General features: G+C 38.5%; 1 long non-coding RNA gene across 1 annotated transcript; it reads right to left on the reverse strand.

Annotated features, from left to right (window-relative positions):
* Window positions 1–531: 531 nt before the first annotated feature.
* LOC120309370 lies at window positions 532–20,876 on the reverse strand. Its single transcript, XR_005557073.1, has 3 exons — window positions 20,708–20,876; window positions 13,243–13,290; window positions 532–552 (listed from the first exon to the last, which is right to left on the reverse strand). It is a non-coding gene; the product is annotated as an uncharacterized LOC120309370 (long non-coding RNA).
* Between the last annotated feature and the right edge of the window lie 1,869 nt (window positions 20,877–22,745).

A 22,745-nucleotide genomic window follows, 5' to 3' on the forward strand; every position in this document is an offset into this window, starting at 1 on the left:
CGAACGGCAGGCAAAGAACGAGGCTGAGGTTAAATTCGTTGCCTTGGATGGCAACCAAAATGGCGTCCGCGACCATTCCCGGCTGCCGGAGATGACTCCGGAGGGCCTGAATTGCACACTGAATTTCAGACCTGCAGTCTGAAATTCGCCTGGTAGCTCAAAGGAAAGGGGGGGAAGAATGAGGAATATTCCAAGCAGCCCCTGCTCAGAAGTTTTCCCCAGAGCCCTGGGGAAAGATAAAGAAAGGAAAGCTGCAGAGGCCTCCCCCCCCCCACCCCTCACTCCTCAACTCTTGTGATCTGAGTTAGTACTGATCCCAGTGCTATGGAAAAATTAAGGGAGGATTCCAAATTTATTATTTAGTCAATTTTTCAGGGTACTATAGGGAAAGGAGAATTCACCAATGGATTTCTAACCTGCTATCTGTTGAGAGAGCCAAACCTGATACGTCTTCAAGAGCTGAGACCAAGAGGGGGCGTGTCAAGTTTGGCTACTTGGTCTCAAGAGCAGGCAGACAGAGAAAACTCATTGGTGGATTCTCCATCTCCTGTACTGGAGAAGCAGGCAGTAAAATAAAAAAGCTGTAGGGTTAGACTTCTTGCAAATGTAATTCTCTATATATCTATCCAAAGATAATCCTCATAAATTCAATAAGATACACATTTAAGTAAGTGTGCTTAGGATAGCAGCATTACAAGTCAAAGAAACCCAAGGCCACTGATTATTGATCACCACAAAGAATCTAAGTCTCAGCATGCCTATTCTGTATGTGTAGATTTCTTTTTCTATTCGTGTAATTTGCCCCGATTTGCTGGGGGGGGGGGACAAACAGCAGTTCCTCATCCCTGTGCTGAATAGATTTGTTTTTTAAAAAAAAACACATGAAAAAATAATTTGAAAGGGTAAATTTCAACATCAGAAATTAAGAGATATCTATTAATATAATGGGATATAGCTACTTTAAATAAGTTAATTTAATATAAAAACAATGGAAAAATATAAATGTTTTGAGTCACATGGAAACAGATATTTCCAAAATACCAGATAAGATCACATTAAAGCTATCCTGTGTGACATGCATGCACCAAAAGGGGAAAAAAATCAATATTAATGTCGAGACTAGTTTAAAAAAATAAATCTGAATGAGAAATCTATGGATTTTCAATGTTGCCTACAAACTCTATTTATAGGAAGACAAATAATTCCTCAATCTTCATTTCATTTGAAGTTACTGATTTATAATCTCACCTCTAGCCAATTATGGAAGTTCGGCATATTGAGACTTGTTACTTCCCTCAATATTTGCATTTCAAGGACACTATGATGGGATAATTTTTATAAGGACCATCTGGTGTCCTTTGTGGGAATGCTGAACAATGAATTTAGTGATAAAAATGAAGAAATTATGGAAATCAGGACAATATAAATTCATTATTTCTGTTTCCTTGTTGGTTTCTGCAAAGATGAAATATTTTATTATTCACCAAGTATTACAGGGAAAATAGGTTACTAGTAGAAAACAAGACAAAGCCAGGCCATTCCATGAAAAATATACTCTGAAGTGTGTAATATGGAATTTCTCAAGCAAATTGATCTGCCTCTCATGATTGCACTGAATTTGCTCTTGTGACCCAAGTTATGCTTTCAGGTGGCACACTTTTTAATGCCATTTTATTATTGAAAATCTTGATAAAAAATGAAAAATTTTAAGAAATCACAATGCAAAAAAAAAAAAAAAAAACCAGAAATGGAAAGGATAAGGCATCCAGTATCTTAGAACAATGCTGAACCTGGAATTTACTTCGCAATTTCTTTTGTATGAGTTATATAGTTGTTGTACTGTATGTTAATATCAACGATTATTTTGGAAGCAGCTTATGACTCTCTTATAGATTAGTTATAGAACTATTCAGTGTCATGATCTAAATGTCTCCCTAAGCAGACAAAAATCAAGTAGCATCTGAATAAAGGTGCAGTATGAAAAGTGGATTACTGCCCCTTTATGGATTACTGCCTTGTCGTGGCGAAGGGGCTTGCGTAACTCAATGAAGCTATAAGCTATGCCGTGCAGGGCCACCCAAGACGGACAGGGTATAGCAGAGAGTTCTGACAAAATGTGATCCACTGGAGAAGGAAATGGCAAACCACTCCAGTATCTTTGCCATGAAAACCCCATGGACAGTACTCAAAGGAAAAAAGATATGACACTGGAAGATGAGCCCCTCAGGTTGGAAGGTGTCCAATATGCTACTGGGGAAGAGCAGAGGGCTAGTACTAGTAGCGCCAGAAAGAACGAAGCGACTGGGCCAAAGCCGAAAGGACGCTCAGCTGTGGATATATCTGGTGGTGAAAGGAAAGTCCGATGCTGTAAAGATCTTTTCTCCATAGGAACCTGGAATGTAAGATCCATGAATCAAAGCAAGCTAGACGTAGTCAAAAAAGAGATGACAAGAATGAACATTGACATCTTAGGAATCAGCGAACTAAAATGGACAGGAATGGGTGAATTTAACTCAGATGACTATCAGGTATACTACTGTGGGCAAGAATCCCTCAGAAGAAATGGATAGCCTTCATAGTCAATAAAAGAATAGGAAAAGCAATACTGGGATACAATCCTCAAAATGACAGAATGATCTCAATTCGAATCCAAGGCAAACCATTCAATATCACAGTAGTCCAAATCTATGCCCCAACCACTGGTGCTGAAGAGGATGAAATTGACCGGTTCTATGAAGCCTTACAGCACCTTATAGAATTAACACCCAAAAATGATGTCCTTATCATCATGGGGATTGGAATGCTAAGGTAGGAAGTCAAAAGATAACCGGAATAACAGGCAAGTTTGGCCTTGGAGTACAAAATGAAGCAGGGCACAGGCTAATAGAATTTTGTCAAGAGAATACGATGGTCATAACAAACACTCTTTTCCAACAACCCAAGAGACGGTTCTACACATGGACATCACCAGACGGTCAACATAGAAATCAGATTGACTATGTGCTCTGCAGCCAAAGATGGAAAAACTCTATACAGTCAGTAAAAACAAGACCAGGAGCTGACTGTGGCTCAGATCATGAGCTTCTTGTTGCAAAATTTAGGCTTAAATTGAAAAAAGTAGGGAAAAGCACTAGGCCACTCAGGTATGAACTAAATCATATTCCTGATGAATATACAGTAGAGGTGACAAATAGATTTAAGGAAATGGATCTGATAGACAGAATGCCTGAAGAACTATGGATGGAAGTTCGCAACATTGTACAAGAGGTAGCAACTAAAACCATCCCAAAGAAAAAGAAATGCAAGAAAGCAAAATGGCTGTCTGAGGAAGCTTTGCAAATAGCTGAGGAAAGAAGGGAAGCGAAAGGCAAAGGAGAAAGAGAAAGATACACCCAATTGAATGCAGAATTCCAGAGAGTAGCTAGAAGAGATAAGAATGCCTTCTTAAATGAACAGTGCAAAGAAATAGAAGAAAACAACAGAATAGGGAGGACCAGAGATCTCTTCAAGAAAATTGGAGATATGAAGGGAACGTTTCATGCAAAGATGGGCATGATAAAGGACCAAAATGGCAGAGACCTAACAGAGGCAGAAGAGATTAAGAAGAGATGGCAAAACTACACAGAAGAACTATACAAGAATGAGCTTAACATCCCAGATAACCACAATGAGATGGTCATTGACCTCGAACCAGACATCCTAGAATGTGAAGTGAAATGGGCCTTAGAAAATCTGAGCAACAACAAAGCTAGTGGAGGTGACAGTATTCCAGCTGAGCTATTCAAAATCTTAAAAGACGATGCAGTAAAAGTGCTACACTCAATTTGCCAGCAAATTTGGAAAACTCAACAGTGGCCACAGGATTGGAAAAGGTCAGTTTACATTCCAATTCCAAAGAAAGGCAATGCCAAAGAATGTTCAAACTATCGCACCATTGCACTCATTTCACATGCTAGTAAAGTTATGCTTAAAATCCTACAAGCTAGACTCCAGCAGTATGTGGATCGAGAACTACCAGAAGTACAGGCAGGATTTCGAAGAGGCAGAGGAACTAGAGATCAAATTGCCAACATACGCTGGATCATGGAGAAAGCTAGGGAGTTCCAGAAAAACATCTACTTCTGCTTCATTGACTATGCAAAAGCCTTTGATTGTGTGGATCACAACAAATTGTGGCAAGTTCTTAAAGAGATGGGAGTACCAGACCATCTCATTTGTCTCTTGAGAAACCTATATGCGGGTCAAGAAGCAACAGTGAGAACTGAACACGGAACCACTGATTGGTTCAAAATTGGAAAAGGAGTCCGGCAAGGCTGTATACTGTCGCCCTGCCTATTTAACTTATATGCAGAGCACATCATGAGAAAGGCAGGGCTAGATGAATCAAAAGTTGGAATTAAGATTGCCGGGAGAAATATCAACAACCTAAGATATGCAGATGATACCACTCTAATGGCAGAAAGTGAAGAGGAACTAAAGAGCCTCTTGATGCGGGTAAAGAAGGAGAGTGCAAAAGTTGGCTTGAAACTCAACATTAAGAAAACCAAAATCATGGCATCCGGCCCTCTCAATTCCTGGCAAATAGATGGGGAAGAAATGGAGGTAGTGACAGATTTTATTTTTCTGGGCTCCAAGATCACCTCAGATGGGGACTGCAGCCAAGAAATTAAAAGACGCTTGCTCCTGGGGAGGAAAGCTATGGCAAATCTAGACAGCATACTAAAAAGCAGAGACATCACCCTGCCAACAAAAGTGCGTATAGTCCAGGCCATGGTTTTCCCAGTTGCAATGTATGGCTGTGAAAGTTGGACCATAAGAAAGGCTGAACGCCAAAGAATTGAGGCCTTTGAACTATGGTGCTGGAGAAGACTCCTGCGAGTCCCTTGGACTGCAAGGCGTTCAAACCGGTCAGTCCTAGAAGAGATCAACCCCGACTGCTCTTTAGAAGGCCAGATCCTGAAGTTGAAACTCAAATACTTTGGCCACCTAATGAGAAGGAAGGACTCACTGGAGAAGGGCCTAATGCTGGGAAAGATTGAGGGCAATAGAAGAAGGGGACGACAGAGAATGAGATGGCTGGATGGAGTCACTGAAGCAGTAGGTGTGAATTAAATGGACTCCAGAAGATGGTAGAGGACAGGAAGACCTGGAGGAACATTGTCCATGGGGTCGCGATGGGTCGGACACGACTTCGCAACTAACAACAACATGAAAAGTGGCCCCATATTTGAATGATAATGAAACTGTAAGAGCAATAATAATAATAATTTAAAAAATAGTTTATAAATGTTTGCACATCTACTACATCTTGTTTCTTCACCTCTATCCCCAAATTCCTAAAATGCTTTTCCTGCTGTCTATTACTTCCCTAAATGCAAATTCTGTCTGTTCTCCTAAAACAGGGGTGTCAAACTGCTGGCCCAGTTTCATCATACCAAAGCTACGCCCACCCCATTGCCAGCAATGCAAAAAGAGTCGTGATACGTTGCGACATGTCCACGTGATATGGCGAGTTTGACACCCATGTCCTAAAAGATGGGAACAAATTACTTACCGCAGGTGACAAAAAGGTGTACAGGTAGTCCTTGACTTACAAACACTCATTTAACAACTGTTCAAATTTACAAAAGCATTGAAATAAGTTACTTATGACCGTCACAGCATCCCCATAGTCTACATGATCAGCTGCTGCAGCTGCCAAAAAAGCCAACACAGTACTGGACTGCATTAACAGAGGGATAGAATCAAGATCACGTGAAGTATTAATACCACTTGGAATACTGCACTTGGAATACTGCATCCAGTTTTGGTCACCACGATGTAAAAAAGATGTTGAGACTCTAGAAAGAGTACAGAGAAGAGCAACAAAGATGATTATAGAGGTCTGGGAGCTAAAACATAAGGAACGGTTGCTGGAACTGGATATGTCTAGTTTAATGAAGAGAAGGACGAGGGGGGACATGATAGCAGTCTTCCAATATCTCAGGGGTTGCCACAAAGAAGAGGGAGTCAAGCTATTCTCCAAAGCACCTGAAGGCAAAGCAAGAAGCAACGGATGGAAACTAATCAAGGAGAGAAGCAACCTAGAACTAAGGAGAAATTTCCTGACAGTTAGAACAATTAACTAGTGGAACAATCTGCCTCCAGAAGCAGTGAATGCTCCAATACTGGAAGTGTTTAAGAAGAGACTGGACAGTCACTTGTCTTAAATGGTATAGGGTCTCCTGCCTGAGCAGGGGGTTGGATTAGATGACCTCCAAGGTCCCTCCCAACTTTACTACTACTACTACTACTACTACTATTATCGATCATCGCACAGTCAGCCAGATGTTCAGACTGGATTTGGCATTTTGTCTACCTCTCGAGTCCTTACCCAGGACCTGGGATAGGCAGATGTGGATGTTTGATGGTATTACAGATATCGTCGCAGGATGGAAGCAGTTCCTAATAAGGCCGCCTTTTGCAATTGACTAATAGCGAATTTGTCAATGCCAATGGTGTTCAAGTGGTGCTCCAGTTGTTTTGGGATTGCACCCAAGGAGCCTATGACTATTGGTACTACCCTTGCTTGCTTTTGCCACAGTCTTTCTATTTCTATTTGTAGGTCTTTGTATTTTGTTATCTTCTCCAGTTCTTTCTCTTCTATTCTGCTATCTCCAGGCACTGCCACGTCCACTATCCAGACTTTTTTGTCTTTCTTATCGACAATTGTTAAGTCTGGGGTGTTATGTTGCAGGTGCTTGTCTGTTTGAATTCTGAAGTCCCAGAGCAGTTTAATTTTATCATTTTCTATGACTTTCTCTATTTTATGATCCCACCAGTTTTTGCTTACAGGCAAATGATATTTTTTGCAGATCTTCCAATGCACCATTGTTGCTACTTTGTCATGCCGCTGCTTGTAATCAATCTGTGCAATCTTCTTGCAACAGCTTACCAAGTGGTCCACTGTTTCTTCAGCTTCTTTGCATAGGCGGCACTTACTGTCTGTTGCTGTCTTCTCAATTTTGACTTTGTATGCATTTGTCCTTAAGGCTTGGTCTTGTGCAGCCAGAATTAGTCCCTCGGTCTCTTTCTTCAATTTTCCTGCTCTTAGCCATTGCCAGGTTTTATTATTATCTGCTTTCCCAGCTATTTTTTTCATGTATTGGCCATGTAGTGCTTTGTCTTCCCATGCCTCTATTCTGTTCTTCATTTGGTCTTTCTTGTAGGCCAGTTTGGTCTCTCCAGTAGTTAGTAAGCCTTCCTGATATACTAATTTCAGTGCATCTTCATCATTGTTCTTCAGATATTCTTCCAAAGCCATTTTTTCTTCTTCAACCATCTGATGTACTTGTAGCATTCCACGCCCACCTATTTGCCTTGGTAGATAAAGTCTATCAATGTCACTGCGTGGATGAAGGGCATGATTCATTGTCATTATTTTTCTGGTCTGCCTATCCATTGCTTTTAGTTCTGCTTGAGTCCAGTCCACTATTCCAGCTGTGTACCTAATGACTGGGATTGCCCAGGTGTTGATTGCCTTTATGGTATTTCCTCCATTGAGTTTGGATTTTAAGATCTTCTTCACTCTTTTGATGTATTCACCTCTAATCTTTTTCTTGTTTCTAAGTGGTATTTCTTGATTAGGTATTCTTTGGTCTTCTTGTTCTTCAGCTTCTTTTCTTTCATCTGTTCTAGCTTGCTTGCATGTGATCTTAACTTGCTGATCTTATTTTCTAGTCTAAGCTTTCATTTTTCTGGTGCACTATTTGTTTGTTTTTCTTCTTTGTTGATTTTGCATCCCAGGTATTCAGTTATAACTGCAGCTGTGCTGTACATTAGTTGGTTTGTTTCTTGCAGTGAATTGGTGCTTATACTTGATATTGCAGTATTTGCATCTTTTAATGCTAGCTGTTTCTTTGGAACAAATTTCAATGCAGGCAGCCTTATTCTGTTGTTTTTATGCTATTCTAGATGCTCAGTTATTCTCTGTTTCAATTCTTTTATTTCTTTAATTAGAGGGTTTTGTTCTTTCTGAGGTAGAGGTGCCTGGTTTCCAAATGAGAACAGTTGTATATCTCTGCTGGATTCCTTCACTACCAACTCCCCCTGGTTTGCCTCTACATTCTGAATTACTTCTGGTAAGGCTTTGATTTCTTTGCCCTGGGTAAACCTTTGCAGTTCGTCCAATTCTGTTTCTGTGAATACTTTATTTCGTATTATAAATCGGCATTGATCTGCTGGTCTCTGTTCTGTTATTTCTGATTCTGGATGTTGTTCTTTCCAGAACTGGTGCATTCGTTTTAGATATCCTCTTCTTGTTGGACTTGATCTGTAGTAACAGATCATTATTTCTTTGTTTTCCATCACTGTGTATCTGCGACGGGTAAACACCTTTTCTTCCAGTAGTTCTGCAGCTGCTGGCCCTGGTTGCTCAGCCAACAGTCCTGAGTCCTGTAACCCATTTTTCACCAGATATCCAGGAACTCCAATATCTAGCGCGGACCTTGTTAACCCGGGCGACATCCAAGCCGGTATGGCATTCTGTAATTTACGTCTCACCATATTTTTTATGGGAGAGACACTCTTTGTCTGACTCCTCTGATGAGACCTGTCCAGTATGGTTGAACCTCTGGCATAGCTCTCATCTTCCTCAGAGTACACAAGCCCCACAACCACGTCAAGGTAGTGCCTCACTGGGGGATTATTACTATTATTATTATTATTATTATTATTATTATTATTATTATTATTATTATTATTATTATAAGTTTGGGTGCTTGCCAACTAGTAAATACTTAAGACAACAGCAATTTCATGGGGGTCACATTTCATGACATTTTTTACCTTCCTTGGGGATTTCCAACAAGCAAAGTCAATGGGAGAAGCTGGATTTGCTTCACAACCACATTCATTTAACAACCATGGCAAAAATCTTTTAAAATCAGCACAACTCACATCACTTAGCAACAGAGGTTCTGTCCCAACTGTGGTCATAAGTCAACGACTATATGTATGATCTTTCTGAAGAACATTAGAGACAGAGTTCTAACAAAACATTCTCCTATTTATACTTGTTTAGATTTCTAAAAAGCAATTTTGCTAAGCAAAAAGTAGCCTTCCTTACTTTACACTAATACCACAAATTCAAACAATTCGGTTTTCCTATTCTTTTTTGGGAATGCATGTATGGAATGCAATTTACAATCAGCAACTGCTATTTGATATAATAAATTAAAGTAGTCACAGATAAAAAAGATGTATGAATATTAAATCTTTTAATACCATGTATTGTTTTGTAGTTCAAAGAATAAGAACTCTAGGTCAGAATGTTACGGTTGTCTGCACATAACTAAAATCCATACAGGTGATCCTTAACTTACAAGCATTCACTTAGCGACTGTTTGAAGTTACAACGGCACTGACTTACAATCAGTCCTCACATTTACGATCATCACAGCATCTCTGTGGTCACTTGATCCTAATCCAGGGGGCATTTACAACAGTTGCAATGGCCCGGAATCAGATGATCACCGGCTTCCAACAAGCAAAGTCAATGGAGAAGCCAGCAGAGAAAGTCACAAACTGTTAAGCAATTATAAGTGGTATCTCACTTAGCAAGCATGGTGATTTGCTTAACAAGCATGGCAAAAAAAGATCGTACACTTGGATGCAGTCACATGGCACTTCACTTAACAACCACACTGTTTAACAATTAATTTACCGATCCCAGTTGTGGTCGTAAGTTAAGAACTATCTGTATTTTGTTACCAACGCGCAGCATTGGCGGCACCACCAGAACAGCTGGGACCCAAGATCTTATTTTGGACTGTCAATTTTAAGAACCAGTATTTAAAAGAATGATTACTGAGAAAAATTTTCTAACATCAACTGATAAGTTTATCAGAAATAGAGAAAACACACATTTTTTTTAATCCACAAAAAACTGCTATTCATTACTGTACACGTTAATTCCTTTGGGATTCAAGCAACAATATTCTGCATAAATAACTTAAAACTTCCTTTGAATCAAGCTCAGCTCTTGGTGATACTACAGATTTCTCACAATATAATTTCCTCGGCAATAAAGTGCAGTGGTCAGATCCTTTCAACTTTCCAGTCTAGCCTACTGCCATTTCCCAATGATCTTCCATCCAAGTGCTAACTAGGTGTAATCCTGTTTAACTTTCATAATTGGCCCAATTTGCCCCAAATGAATTTCTATACAAGGAGGGATAGAACGGTATAATAAAAGGGGCCAAAAAATGTTCTCTTGTACCCGTTTCATTAAGATTTATTTATCCAAAGCAGAAGTAATCCAATCAAGTCTCAAAGAGCTAATACCTTTATAAATAAGAAATACACTGTTTGCTTCATTCAATCCTCTATTAAGAAAGGCTGATTTTTAGAAATATGCTATTTTAAGTATGATTTCCTATAAATGATAATCCTTGTTGAGATAAAATGAATGTGATTCTGCCAATCCACCTAGTGGTATCAGCAAGATTTCCTTCTCTACCAATCTGCTTGGAAACTAATTCACTGACATATATGCTTTGCTTTTATTCTGGGGGTATCAAACAGCATATTGCATTTTCAACATTTTTCTACAATCACAACAGTTTTTTAAAAAATTGAATTCTCTCCACCCACTCACATTTAGGGAAAAATGGAAATGAAGTATTTCCATAAATAAAATAATAAATGATTAAAATAAAATGAGTTCAAAACCTGAAACAAACAAGGACTTGGGATGAAGCTTCAAGTTATAAGAACCTATCGTGTTACAAGATGCTCAACCAGTACAATTAGGCTTAGGCAGAACTTAACTGCCTGAGTACATCTACCTATTTTAGATAACTACAATATCTCTTAGCCAATCAAGTGTCAAAAGTGGTTGATTCATGAACATACATTCATATCTCATTTCTATAGATTTAAAAACACAATTCAACAAAACCATATTTTATGGAGAGTGAACTTGTATACTTAGGAAGAATCTGATGGATTCAACTAATTGTTGGAGATGGATTAAAAGATGCATTTCACAAAGTGCTCACATATATATCAATGGCTTGGAAATAAAAAGGATGATAAAAGAAATGAGTATGACTTTTTTTTGTAATGAAGCAAAGTTGAAATTACAAAGTTTGAAGGCTACTTATTCTCTTTCAATGGTGTAGAGAACTCTAGAACTTCTTTCTACATTTGCTCAAGAATTTTACAACTAGGAATCCGGGTTTGTAAACTGATCCGAACTAAGAAATTTGAACTATGCAAATTAATTTATATGCTCCCATTTTTCTATTATTAAGTAATATTATTTAAATATTACAAATTTAATTATACCTATGACATCAATATGTAAGGCTAACTTTGCATTATATTTAAGAAATATTATCTTTCTTTCCCCCCCTTCTTCCATATTAATACCTTTTTTTAAAAAAAATATACTCCTACAGAAAAATAGTTAATATAGTATCTATTTCATAATAAAAAGATAATAAATTTTGTTGGATTATATCTGCAAAGAACAGCTGGCAAAGCAAAAAAAGCATAAGTTAAGAGCTAGCAAAAGCCAAGATTGAGAAGGCCTGGATGATAATCTATTTAAACACATTCACATCCTGAGGGACTTCAAAGCATTAGTAAGCAAGCTTTCCCAAGACAAAGCATGCTGGTCTTTTTCGGCATTTTCAACACCGCAAGACTGCTATCCCTCAGGTAGGAAAAAAAATCACAATAATTAATTCACAATTGACAGTTTGAATGAAGAGGTTCTTTTACATATACCAAAGAGAATATTTGACAAGACAAGTTGAATCCAAGATGAATAGCTGAACATTTACAATGTAGTTGCCCCCACCCCAAAGTATGCCCTTTAGACACGAGGGCATGCAGGAAGAAGTAAACTCAGATCTTTCAATAAAAGTTATCATCACTGTATTTTTAATATTATTAAAAGTACAATGTCAATCTGAAAGCAAAACAAATAAGGGCAGTTCTTTCTGTAATACATTCTACCACCATACAAAACCACGGAAACCCTATGAATAAAAAACTGGATTTTAATTTCTGCTTCAGAACAACTACTAATTTCTCCTGTAGTTATGCAAGTATGGCATGAAACCTTCAATTTCATTAACTCTATTAAAGAGTTGTTTGCCAGTAAAATAGTTTCAATTTCATCTTTTGAAATCCTGAAATATAGTTTGTACAGGTAGCATTACATGTCTAATTTCTAAAGGTGTTTTTATTAAGTGAGGATCAGTTCTACTTAACATGTCCATCACAACTTCTATCTTTATCCAGATGTATTAGATTGCAAATCCCAGAATTCTTAGTCTGACACCTGAATTCAGTCAGAATTCAGCAACAGACCGGGGAAGTCAGGTCCAAAGAGTGATCTCAAAATACTTGGTCTCTCACAGAAATATGTTTGGGATCAATGAATATTTGGACAGGAATCAATCTGGGCAACTATTTGTAGTTGCTGCCACAGGTTATGAGGAAGACAGTCCTTCAAAGGTAATGCAAATAGCTATACCAAAAACATAACTCCTTCACATATTGTTATAGATGCTCCTACTGTTCAGTTTAGAGTTCTTCAACTTGTCCTAGAAATCTTAAAGCAATTTATATTCTGCCAAGTTCTGAGTTTGACGTACTCTGCTCCGATTTTAAGTCTTGGCTGGCGTTGTGACTAATTAAACATACAACCTTGATTTTCTGCCCTTAAGCACACTCAACAGCACTGACAGTTTGCTACTAGGTTCTACCTCTGAGACAACTGCACTTACACTAGAAAAGTCTTAGTTTTCCTATGGGTAGTGGCTTTTTCTACCCCAAATATTAATATACATTGTTATCTATATTTCTGCTGTTTCCCATCAGAGGCATTTGGCACGGATTAGGAAAGGAGATTGGTAAGACATGGTCCAAAATACACATAATTTAAATATTACCCGTTTTCATAAATTGCTTTGACATAATCAGTAAAGGAAGGTGCTAAGCAACTAAATGCAGCTGTGGACAATCAAACACGTTTTCATGCATGGCTTGATGCATCACTTTGTCTAGCCAGTCAGGATAAGTTAGGGCTAGATAAAAGGTAGTAAAGGAAAACACTACAGTGGGAAAGAAGCAGGGTCAGACACGCATTTGGAACAGAAGCAGAAAAAAATGGCAATTCTATGCAGTTGAAAGAAGCATTAGATAAATGATGCAAGAAATCCAAGCTGCGATGATAAAAAGTTCTGGTACCTGCACGTTGGGATGGAGCGGGAGCAGGGCTTAGAGTGATCACAATAACTGGATTGGGAAAAGGAAGAAAAAAACACGATAAATCACAACAGAAACAGTCAAATCATCAAAATGAAAATAATTCATGTTCAAATCAATTTCAGGACAAGGAATTCAAGAAATTCAGGTAGGGAAAAAAATCAACGAAGGGGACAGAAAGATGAAAATGAGATGTATCAAACAAGTGGAAAATCTGCTCTACAATTTAATCAAACACGTGAAGAATCAATTTCTTTGCTGTATTTATGAGCAGTTCCATTAAGCTCTGTATATTTCAGCTCCCTACACAGTAAGATCCCTTTAATGGTCTTTCTTCTATCCTTCCTAGACAGAACCTATTTTTTAGAACTTCATCAACAACATATTCTACTGTTTCACTATGATATGAAAAAAAAAAACTTATTCTCGTCTGGATTTTCTGAATTTTTGCACCTCTTTTCTTCAAAATATTACCTGGATTTATCATGGTCTTACTGCTATATAAAGGAAGACCGAGTGATCTACAAATAACACTAACGTTTTGTTTTTGTTTCATATATTTCATAAGCATGAATCGAACAATGATATGCCAGCTTGAAAAAGTGTTCTCCTCTTTAGATACAGTATATGCATCACCTTTAGCTACAATAATTATCAACAAATGCTTCCTGTAGTTTGTGATTACTCACATTGCTGGTTCAAAATGTTGCTCTTTAATCATTCTCTTATAGATTTATAGGTTTGAAATCACTATCATGTTGCATGTTCCACTTCAGTTTCAGCAGGTGGACAAATGACCTGTTAATCCCTTAACATTTTCTGATAACAAAACAGAATTCATGCTTTCTTCAATGATAGAAAGCCATCCAGAAAACAGCTATGGAATTAAGTATTAGTTTCTGACAGGGATAACAATACACATATAGCCTGAAAAGTTCCCCATTTTTAATCATCTTAGAACAGCCCTCTAGAAATCTACAGGATCAGCCAGATATTTTTTCTAGGAAAAATGAGAAGAGCATCAATGTTCTTACTGAGAAATGGTTTTTACTTTGCTAATCTCATAAACCCATTTTTATTCCATGTTTTTTTTATTATGTTACTATAACACTGATTCAACTATTCAACTATTCAAATTCAGTGGTGAAAAAAGCAAAGTTCTACATATAGGCAAGAAAAACCAAATGCACAGGTATAGTATAGTTGGTACCTTGCTCAATAGTGAGGGGGATCTTGGAGTCCTAGTGGACAATCACTTAAATATGAGCCAGCAGTGTGCTGCAGCTGCCCAAAAAGTCAGCACAGTGCTAGGCTGCCTTAACAGAGGGATAAAATCAAGACCATGTGAAGTGTTATTACCACTTTACAATGCCTTAGTAAGGCCACACTTGGAATACTGCAGTTTTAGTTACCATGATGTAAAAAAGAAGTTGAGACTCTAGAAAGAGTACAGAGAAGAGCAACAAAGATGATTAGGGGACTGGAGGCTAAAACATATAAGGAATGGTTGCTGGAATTGGGTATGTCTAGTTTAATGAAAAGAAGGACGAGGGGGGACATGATAGCCGTGTTCCAATATCTCAGGGGTTGCCACAAAGAAGAGGGAGTCAAGCTATTTTCCAAAGCGGCTGAAGGCAAGACAAGAAGCAACGGATGGAAACTAACCAGCAAGAGAAGCAACCTAGAACTAAGGAGAAATTTCCTGACAGTTAGAACAATTACAGTGGAACAACCTGCCTCCGGAAGCAATGAATGCTCCAACACTGGAAGTGTTTAAGAAGAGACTGGACAGCCATTTGTCTGAAATGGTACAGGGTTTCCTGCCTGGGCAGGGGGGTTGGACTAGATAACCTCCAAGGTCCCTTCCAACTTTATTATTATTGTTGTTATTGTTATAGGCAACACCCTGAAGATCCCCAGATACTATTCTGAGGAACTGTAGGGATGATTCTATGTTGTGCTCTTGGAGCAGTTTTGATAAGGCAGCAGTTCTTGGAAGAGTCACTATTATTCTTTAGGATCATACCTTTCTGCTTACAGAACTTTTGTCGACTGATAGGTATTAATGACTTTTTCTATGGAGACCTTCAGAAATTTATTTTGAGGTGCCATAATATTCCTTTACTATCTGTGTGACGAAGAGAGATTTCTGAGATTCACATAAGGCAGAACTGCATGAAGCAATGCCAGAGGTGATCACCTGGAGAGCTGAATTGGACACCCAGTTGCGAGGCCACTGTGATACTCCCATAGAAATTTTACTTACAATTACATAAACTGTGTCTATATGTTTACTTCTCTTCTGTCATGTTGTCATCATGTGCTAAATAATAATAGAAATGGTGCAAATCCGCTTTGTTAACAGAAGAATTCATACAACCAGCCTTAATTTTTTAATTGAATCAACTGATTCATGGAGGGAAGCACTTTTTCACACTGGCATGCCACATGTAGGATTACTTTGTTTATGTAATAAATTAAGTAAACACCATTTTTGTGTCACTTTTGGGTTACTTGTTTACTCAAAGTCTCTTGATATATCAGTCCATTCTTTTAACTTTTAGTGGCAAAGTTAATTACCAGGATTACAGATTGTTAACTAAATTTCATACTCTAACTTCAATGTTTTAAAGTACCACTATAGCATGATATTTTTTTTTAAATTCCTAGATATCGAGGAAAGTTATACATTATTGTGAAAATCTAGCTGTGAGGACACATCAAAAAGAGAAGCAATCTGGAATTAAGGAGACACTTCCTGACAGTGAGGACAATTAACCAATGAAACAGCTTGCCTTCAGAAATCGTGGGCACTCCATTACCGGAGATTTTTAAGAAAAGGCTAGACAGTCACTTGTCTGAAATGGTATAGGTTCGCCTGCTTGAGCAGGGGGGCTGAACTAGAAGACCTCCAAGATTCTATTCTATTCTATTCTATTCTATTCTATTCTATTCTATTCTATTCTATTCTATTCTATTCATTTTTCTAACATAAAATGTATTCACAGACATACCAGAAAAGTCATTTAAATCATCTTATCTGAAAGCAAAAACAGTTAAAATTTATTTTCAATTCATACTTAATACAAATCTTGACGTTTCAAAGGCTTAATTATTGTCCATTTCTAAACCTTGTGTGTCCATCCATTTTTGTGTAGCCTATATCCACCACTCTATTTTTAGCAATCAAAATCAGCTACTACATACAAGTGCTCCGACAATAATAATATATTTGATTCTATTTTTCATTATTCCCCTCACCCGAAAATCATACTGCATACAAAGATAAATATAAAATTATATTAAACAACACTTTGGCTTTGATGAAAGTAATTCAGAATTACAATAAACATTTAAGAGCATTAGATACAGAAAATACTGGAATTCTGCTTCACTACTACAGATAAATCATACATCAACATTGAGATACATTTATGTTTGTCTACTGAAACATGGACAGCTCACTAAGGGTTACTAAGCAAGTCTTTAAACACTAACCAGTGTTTAAAATTAGAGATCCACAGATTGCAAGAATGTCTTATTATCGCTGGAAGTTATTTATACAGGAACACTGACAGAACTATAAAATATCAGGAATATAAACTAGTCTTTCACTGAACTGGATTATCTGAATTGGATCACCTGACACAGTCACTCCCAACTTTAGACTTCCTGATATTGGATTCAATCACTATTATCTCAAGCTGTAAACATTATGGCAGGGCATTACAATAATTGCAGTCTAGTAACAGTTTGGGTCTGACGTTGACAAGGGCTTTCCAGTTATTTTGGACCTCAGTTGACTTGATCACTATCCAAGGGTTAGATTCACTGTTTATTAGTGTTGTTATATAATCCTGAACTGCCAGCAGTAATTTTATTTAGTTCAGTTTCAGGTAAACCCTAACATTGTATATGGATAGAATATTTTTTCCTCTGTTTTTAAAGTTCCTTTCAATTCCAGAAATTATCATTTACTACAAAACTATTATCAGCAATTTATTATCAGATTCTAAAAGGAGTAGCAATATCATCCACATTTACAAATACAGTGTGTGACTGACAACTAACAAGAAACAAAATTCAGAATCCAAGCATTCTCTATTGAAAACTAAAGAATCAAGCGAAATTCATCAAATAATGGCTTCATTTTGCTTTTGCAGATCTAAACAAAAAAAGTCTGACAGAACTAAAAACAGAAGATGAAAAAACACCCAACGAACTCAGTTTATTCTACATACTGAGAACCATTACTCCAAAGAAATTTCAGACTAGGATGTTTGTATTTCTCTATCTGTAGTTATTAGGGCAATTAATTACCTCAGACTCAAATTGAAAATGTGCTTCAGTGCAGGTGAAATAGATGTCATATGATACCGAAAAAAGATGTGGCAGAAATGCATACACTGTTCTAGTTAATATCTTTAATACGAAATACCTCATAAATATTATTTCTCAATAAACTGTGTTCCCACTTTGAAAGATATTGGAGTAGGGCCAAAGAAACCCAGGCCACTTTTAATCATAGAAATTCATTGGGCAACTTTCAGCCAGTCATACTCTCATAAATAATTCCCTCACAGGTTTGTGGGGGTAAAATGAAATAAAATCTCTGTATAAGTCAGTGTGACCTTATGGAAGTAATTCAGTCTAACAAATAAATGAATAAAGCTGTTTAAGATACTTCTTGTCTTATAATATTTCAGAAAACCTAGGTACACCTATTATTGCTTATATTTTACAAGGCTTCTTCCACTCTAGGTTTTCAGTGAATTAACTATTACAAGGTTGGATGATCCATATGTTCTCCTCTGCACCCAGAGACTGGGCCACTGGAATTTTGTTCAGAAATTGTCACTTTTCAGTGTTATTTTTTTGAAGTCCCTTGTCGAAAATAAGAAATATCTGAGCTGCTGACCTCACCCATCCTTATGCCCCCCAACCCAAATCAAAAGTTTGCGCCATCCTTTTTTGTATAATTGTCATCATTCCAATAATTCTTTACACCCACCCTTAAGCCCCCCAACCCAAGTCAAGTTTGTGCCATCCTTTTTTGTATAATTGTCATCATTCCAATAATAATTCCTTACACCCACCCTTAAGCTCTCCAACCCAAGTCAAAAGTTTGCGCTATCCTTTTTTATATAGTCATAATTCCAATAATTCCTTACACCCATCCTTATGCCCCCGAACCCAAGTCAAAAGTTTGTGCCATCCTTTTTTGTATAATTGCCATCATTCCAATAATAACCCACAGACCTCCAGCTGATCAGGAGTGATTCTGCAGCCCCATCCAGGGAAAATTGCTAAATACTAGTGCTGCAATGGGCAAGGAGGAAGATCACCTAATCTTTTAGCCTAGTAGGAGATCGAACTATTCATAATACCATTAGCTATGTTATATTATATTAAAATAAGTTACAATAAAAATCACAGTAAAGAAGGAGGCATTAAAGTTACTCTGTTCAGATTTTGGAAATATTAAGGCATTGTTGAAGACACCTATCAACACAACCTATCACGAATGATAACAACACACGATTCTAGAATGTCACAAGCAAACCTAAACAGGAATAAACTAAGCATTAGGTCAATATGGATCTAAAATTGATATCCAAGAGGAAAATTCCTATTTCAAGATTCCTATGGAATTTGCATAGGTATGAGAGATAGCCACGGATATATATTTCATGGAACTACCATCCGTATGGCAATCACATATATAGATATTATCTGCACAGTAAACTGTGTGAACATAATATTCTTCCATACAAGAATGTTTCAAGGTTCCTTTCTCTTGGATCTTCAACTAGTATGGCTAATGAAGAAAGATCTGAGATTCTGGTTTACCTACTTTGGATGAATCACAGTTTCACCACCTTTGCTCTCTGAACAGATTATTTTAGCGGGGTTTACCTCAAATGAGCCTCAAAACTGAAACTGGCATTGTATGATCTGCCATTGTTAAGACATTTTGACCCACTTCAAACAGAGAAGGGGTTTGCAACAAACCCATATGGGGACATTTTATAAGATCTGAAGTTTTTCAAGTCAGAAACAAATAGAACACGATGGACATGTTTAAATGTATGCAACATGAGAAAAAGTAGAAAAGCAATTTAGGGTCTATAGGCTTTTCTATAGGCATCTGGGCTGGCTGGTGAGACACTTGAAAAGAAAAATGATGTAGAACAGTATGTAACTGAGTATAATTCTTCTAATATTCTGAGTCAGTTCTATCATTAGCAGGTGTGTGGATATTATATTTAACAGCATTGTCCACAAAGAATTAGGAAAAGAAATAACAGTATGCTCAAAAAGAAATGGAGAATGCCCAGCTATTGGCAATGAATAAAAACACATATAAATCTAAATGTAGATGAAACAAGCTTTTAATTTTAACTTAAAAGAACAATCCCTAGATATTATACTTAATCTGATTAATGTCTGGATTCAAACAAAATGTTTATCCTACTTAACAAACTCATCCATTTTCTGAGTTAACACAATGCAATGAATCACCATTTCAATTCAGAACCAAACCAACATGAAAATTTTAAAAAATATCCAAGATTTGAATGTTGTGAGTATGCAGTATAAGAGCTAATGCTTTAATTGAGAACCAAGTCAAAAACTTGTAAGCAGAATATAGGAAACATCCTATATTTAGCCTGGAACTTGGACCTCACTGTTTTCAGACATACACAGGCACTAATCTTGCAGAGAGACTCTAAATAATTTTAAGCACACAATTGAGCTTTAAAAGCATTCTCAGTCCAATGCTTTCATTCCTCTCCACTCTACATCAAAAGACCATTAGTGTGATCCTTTCAAAGTCCATTTTTTAAAATAATCCATTCATCTGCACATCTCTAGATTCTTCCTTTGCCCCAACTGATGTTTCACAGATGTGAACATAGCCCATATTCAGGTGTTCACTAACTATAAATTAGACAACCATTAAACCACCAGAATGTGTTCTATGAATCCAGCCCCTTACCTAGTTTATTGCAAATATGTTGTGCAACATCCACTAAAAAAATTGGGTGTGTCCATGTAGACACCCCTGTCAGTCACTTCTTTACCTTTACCTCGTAGTTAGGGTTAACTGTGAACACCTTTGACACAGGGCTTCAGGGAACCTCCTAATCCAGGCCATGCCATTTTAGGGACTTCCACTCATTGTACACATCTCTTTCTACAAACTCCTCCTTCCCACTCTTTTCCTTATTTTTCTTCCCAACTCGAGACGCAGTTCCTGGGCTTCCCCTTCCCTAGCTTCCTTCCTCAACGCTCAAGAAAACAGGCCTTGACTTCAGCTCCTTCCCCTCTGCCGCGTCCCTCCCGCCCCCTTGGCGGCATCTCCCTTCCCCCAACCCGTCGGTTTCCGAGCTCCTTCCAAGCTGGGCCTGCGATAGCCAGACAGGGCCCCCTTCCCCTCCCTTACTAGGCCGAGCCCGGGCAGGACTGATCTCCAGGTTGAGGTCGATGCGCCGGCGGGCTTCCCTGTTCTCCTGTTTCAGCTTGGCCTCCAAGCGGGACAGCTTCTGCTCCAACGAGGACGCTGCCATCTTCCCCCCCCTCCCCCGGAGCCGCCGCCGCCGCCGCGCAGCCAGAATGCACAAACACCGCAACGCGCAGGCGCGGTGCGAACCAACCAGGCCACCGTACCTCCAATCTCCTCCTCCGGCCCCGGTTTGCCCTACGCTTGTTTTGCCTGGCGGGGACTAACGCTCTCGCGCATGCGCAAGCTTGAAACCGGCTTCACTTTGCCTGCGCCGTCCTGCACTTGCGGGGCTCCTTGCAGGTGTCTGGCAGATGGTGACATTTAGTGAGACGACCAAGCGATCCCGCCGTGAGGTTGATCGAAGCGCCCATTTAGCCTCAGGTTTCTTATCGCTAGTTCATAAGTAAGCCAAAGTGTGGCTCGCTCATGAACTTGTATGTTGTGGCTCACTTATGAACTAGTTAGTAGGATTTGCAACTCCTGTGATTTCGTAATTATGAAGATTGTTGTGGATGAGTGAACTATAGTAAAACACAGATGTCCAGGGACATCTTAAAGTTAATATGACAAGAGAAGGTTATTAAACACACAAATAGAGAATAATTATAAATATATTTAAATTAAATTTAAAAGCTAAGCCAAAATGCATCACTATGTGTGTCATTTGTTTCTCACATACCTCACGTTTTTGCTGGTTAGATGAACAATTTTGCCCAAGAAAATCATCCCCCAAATCTTGATCCTTTTAGTGCTCAAAAATAACTCAACAAGGGTTAATTTCTAGACAACATTAGGGTTTATAAGTGGTTGTTCCACTGACTGTTAAATACAGTGTGTGTGTGTGTGTGTGTGTGTGTGTGTGTGTGTGTGTGTGTGTGTGTGTGTGTGTGTGTGTGTGTGTTGTTTCTTCCCCCTTGCTTCCCACTTTCCCCATATATCTGCTTTGGCATGCTGAGGAATCTATGGGGCAGATGTTCGAGGGCACAATGCCCTAACCCAAGGGTCCCCAATCTTTTCAGCTCTTCAACTTCTTCATGAAGTTTCAAATTGTTCATCAACCCCCAAACATTTGTGATATTTAATGAATGCTACTTCAATTATTAAATAACAATAATAATGGATAATTCCATTGATCCTTTGTCAGCTTGAAGAACTCTAGAGCAGGGCTTTTCAACCTTTTCACCCATTGTACCATTTTTAGGATATGGCAACATCCGGGTACCACCAGTCGCCTAGCAAGGTATCAAAAACTTGATGACCAAAAAAAACAAAAATGAAAAAAGTGATAAAGTACAGGTAGTCCTTGACTTACAACAGTTCGCTTAGTGACGCTTAGAAGTTACAATAGCACTGAAAAAGTGCCCCCCAAGCCACAACCGAGCAAGACATCTGCCTGCTCTTCCTCTGGTCCAAAGTTTTCATTGTTGTGAGCATTTCTGTTGAGGATTGGCAGCGGGGGTGGGTTGGGGGGTGTTTGGTTTTTATTCCCCCCATCTGCTAGGTGGTTGCAGCAGGTTTGGTCACTTCACATGACCCTGGAACACTGTGACCGTCATAAATATGAATCAGTTGCCAAGCATCTGAATGTAAATCACAGGACCCTGGAGATGCTGAAACATTCCAGCTGATTGGCGTTTCAGGTTTGGTCACTTCACATGACCCTGGGACACTGTGACTGTCATAAATATGAATCAATTGCCAAGCATCTGAATGTAAATCACAGGACTCTGGAGATGCTGCAACATTCCAGCTGATTGGCGCTTCTTCTGGGCTTAGCAGAAACGTCAGGATCAGCGCCGAGCTCCAGCTGGAGTCTGGCGCTGATCCTGGTGCTTCCACTGAGCCCTGACAGCCCCGAAGCACCGATCAGCTGGAAAGAGGCACTGATCCTGGCGCTTCCGCTGAGCCCTGATAGCCCTGCAGCTCCAGCCATCTCTCACTCAGGCTTGTGCGGTGCTGCCACCGGTTCAGTTCATTC

This window comes from Crotalus tigris, unplaced genomic scaffold (assembly GCF_016545835.1).
Source record: "Crotalus tigris isolate CLP2741 ecotype Arizona unplaced genomic scaffold, ASM1654583v1 scf7180000018005.443694, whole genome shotgun sequence".
Taxonomy (NCBI): Eukaryota; Metazoa; Chordata; class Lepidosauria; order Squamata; family Viperidae; genus Crotalus; species Crotalus tigris.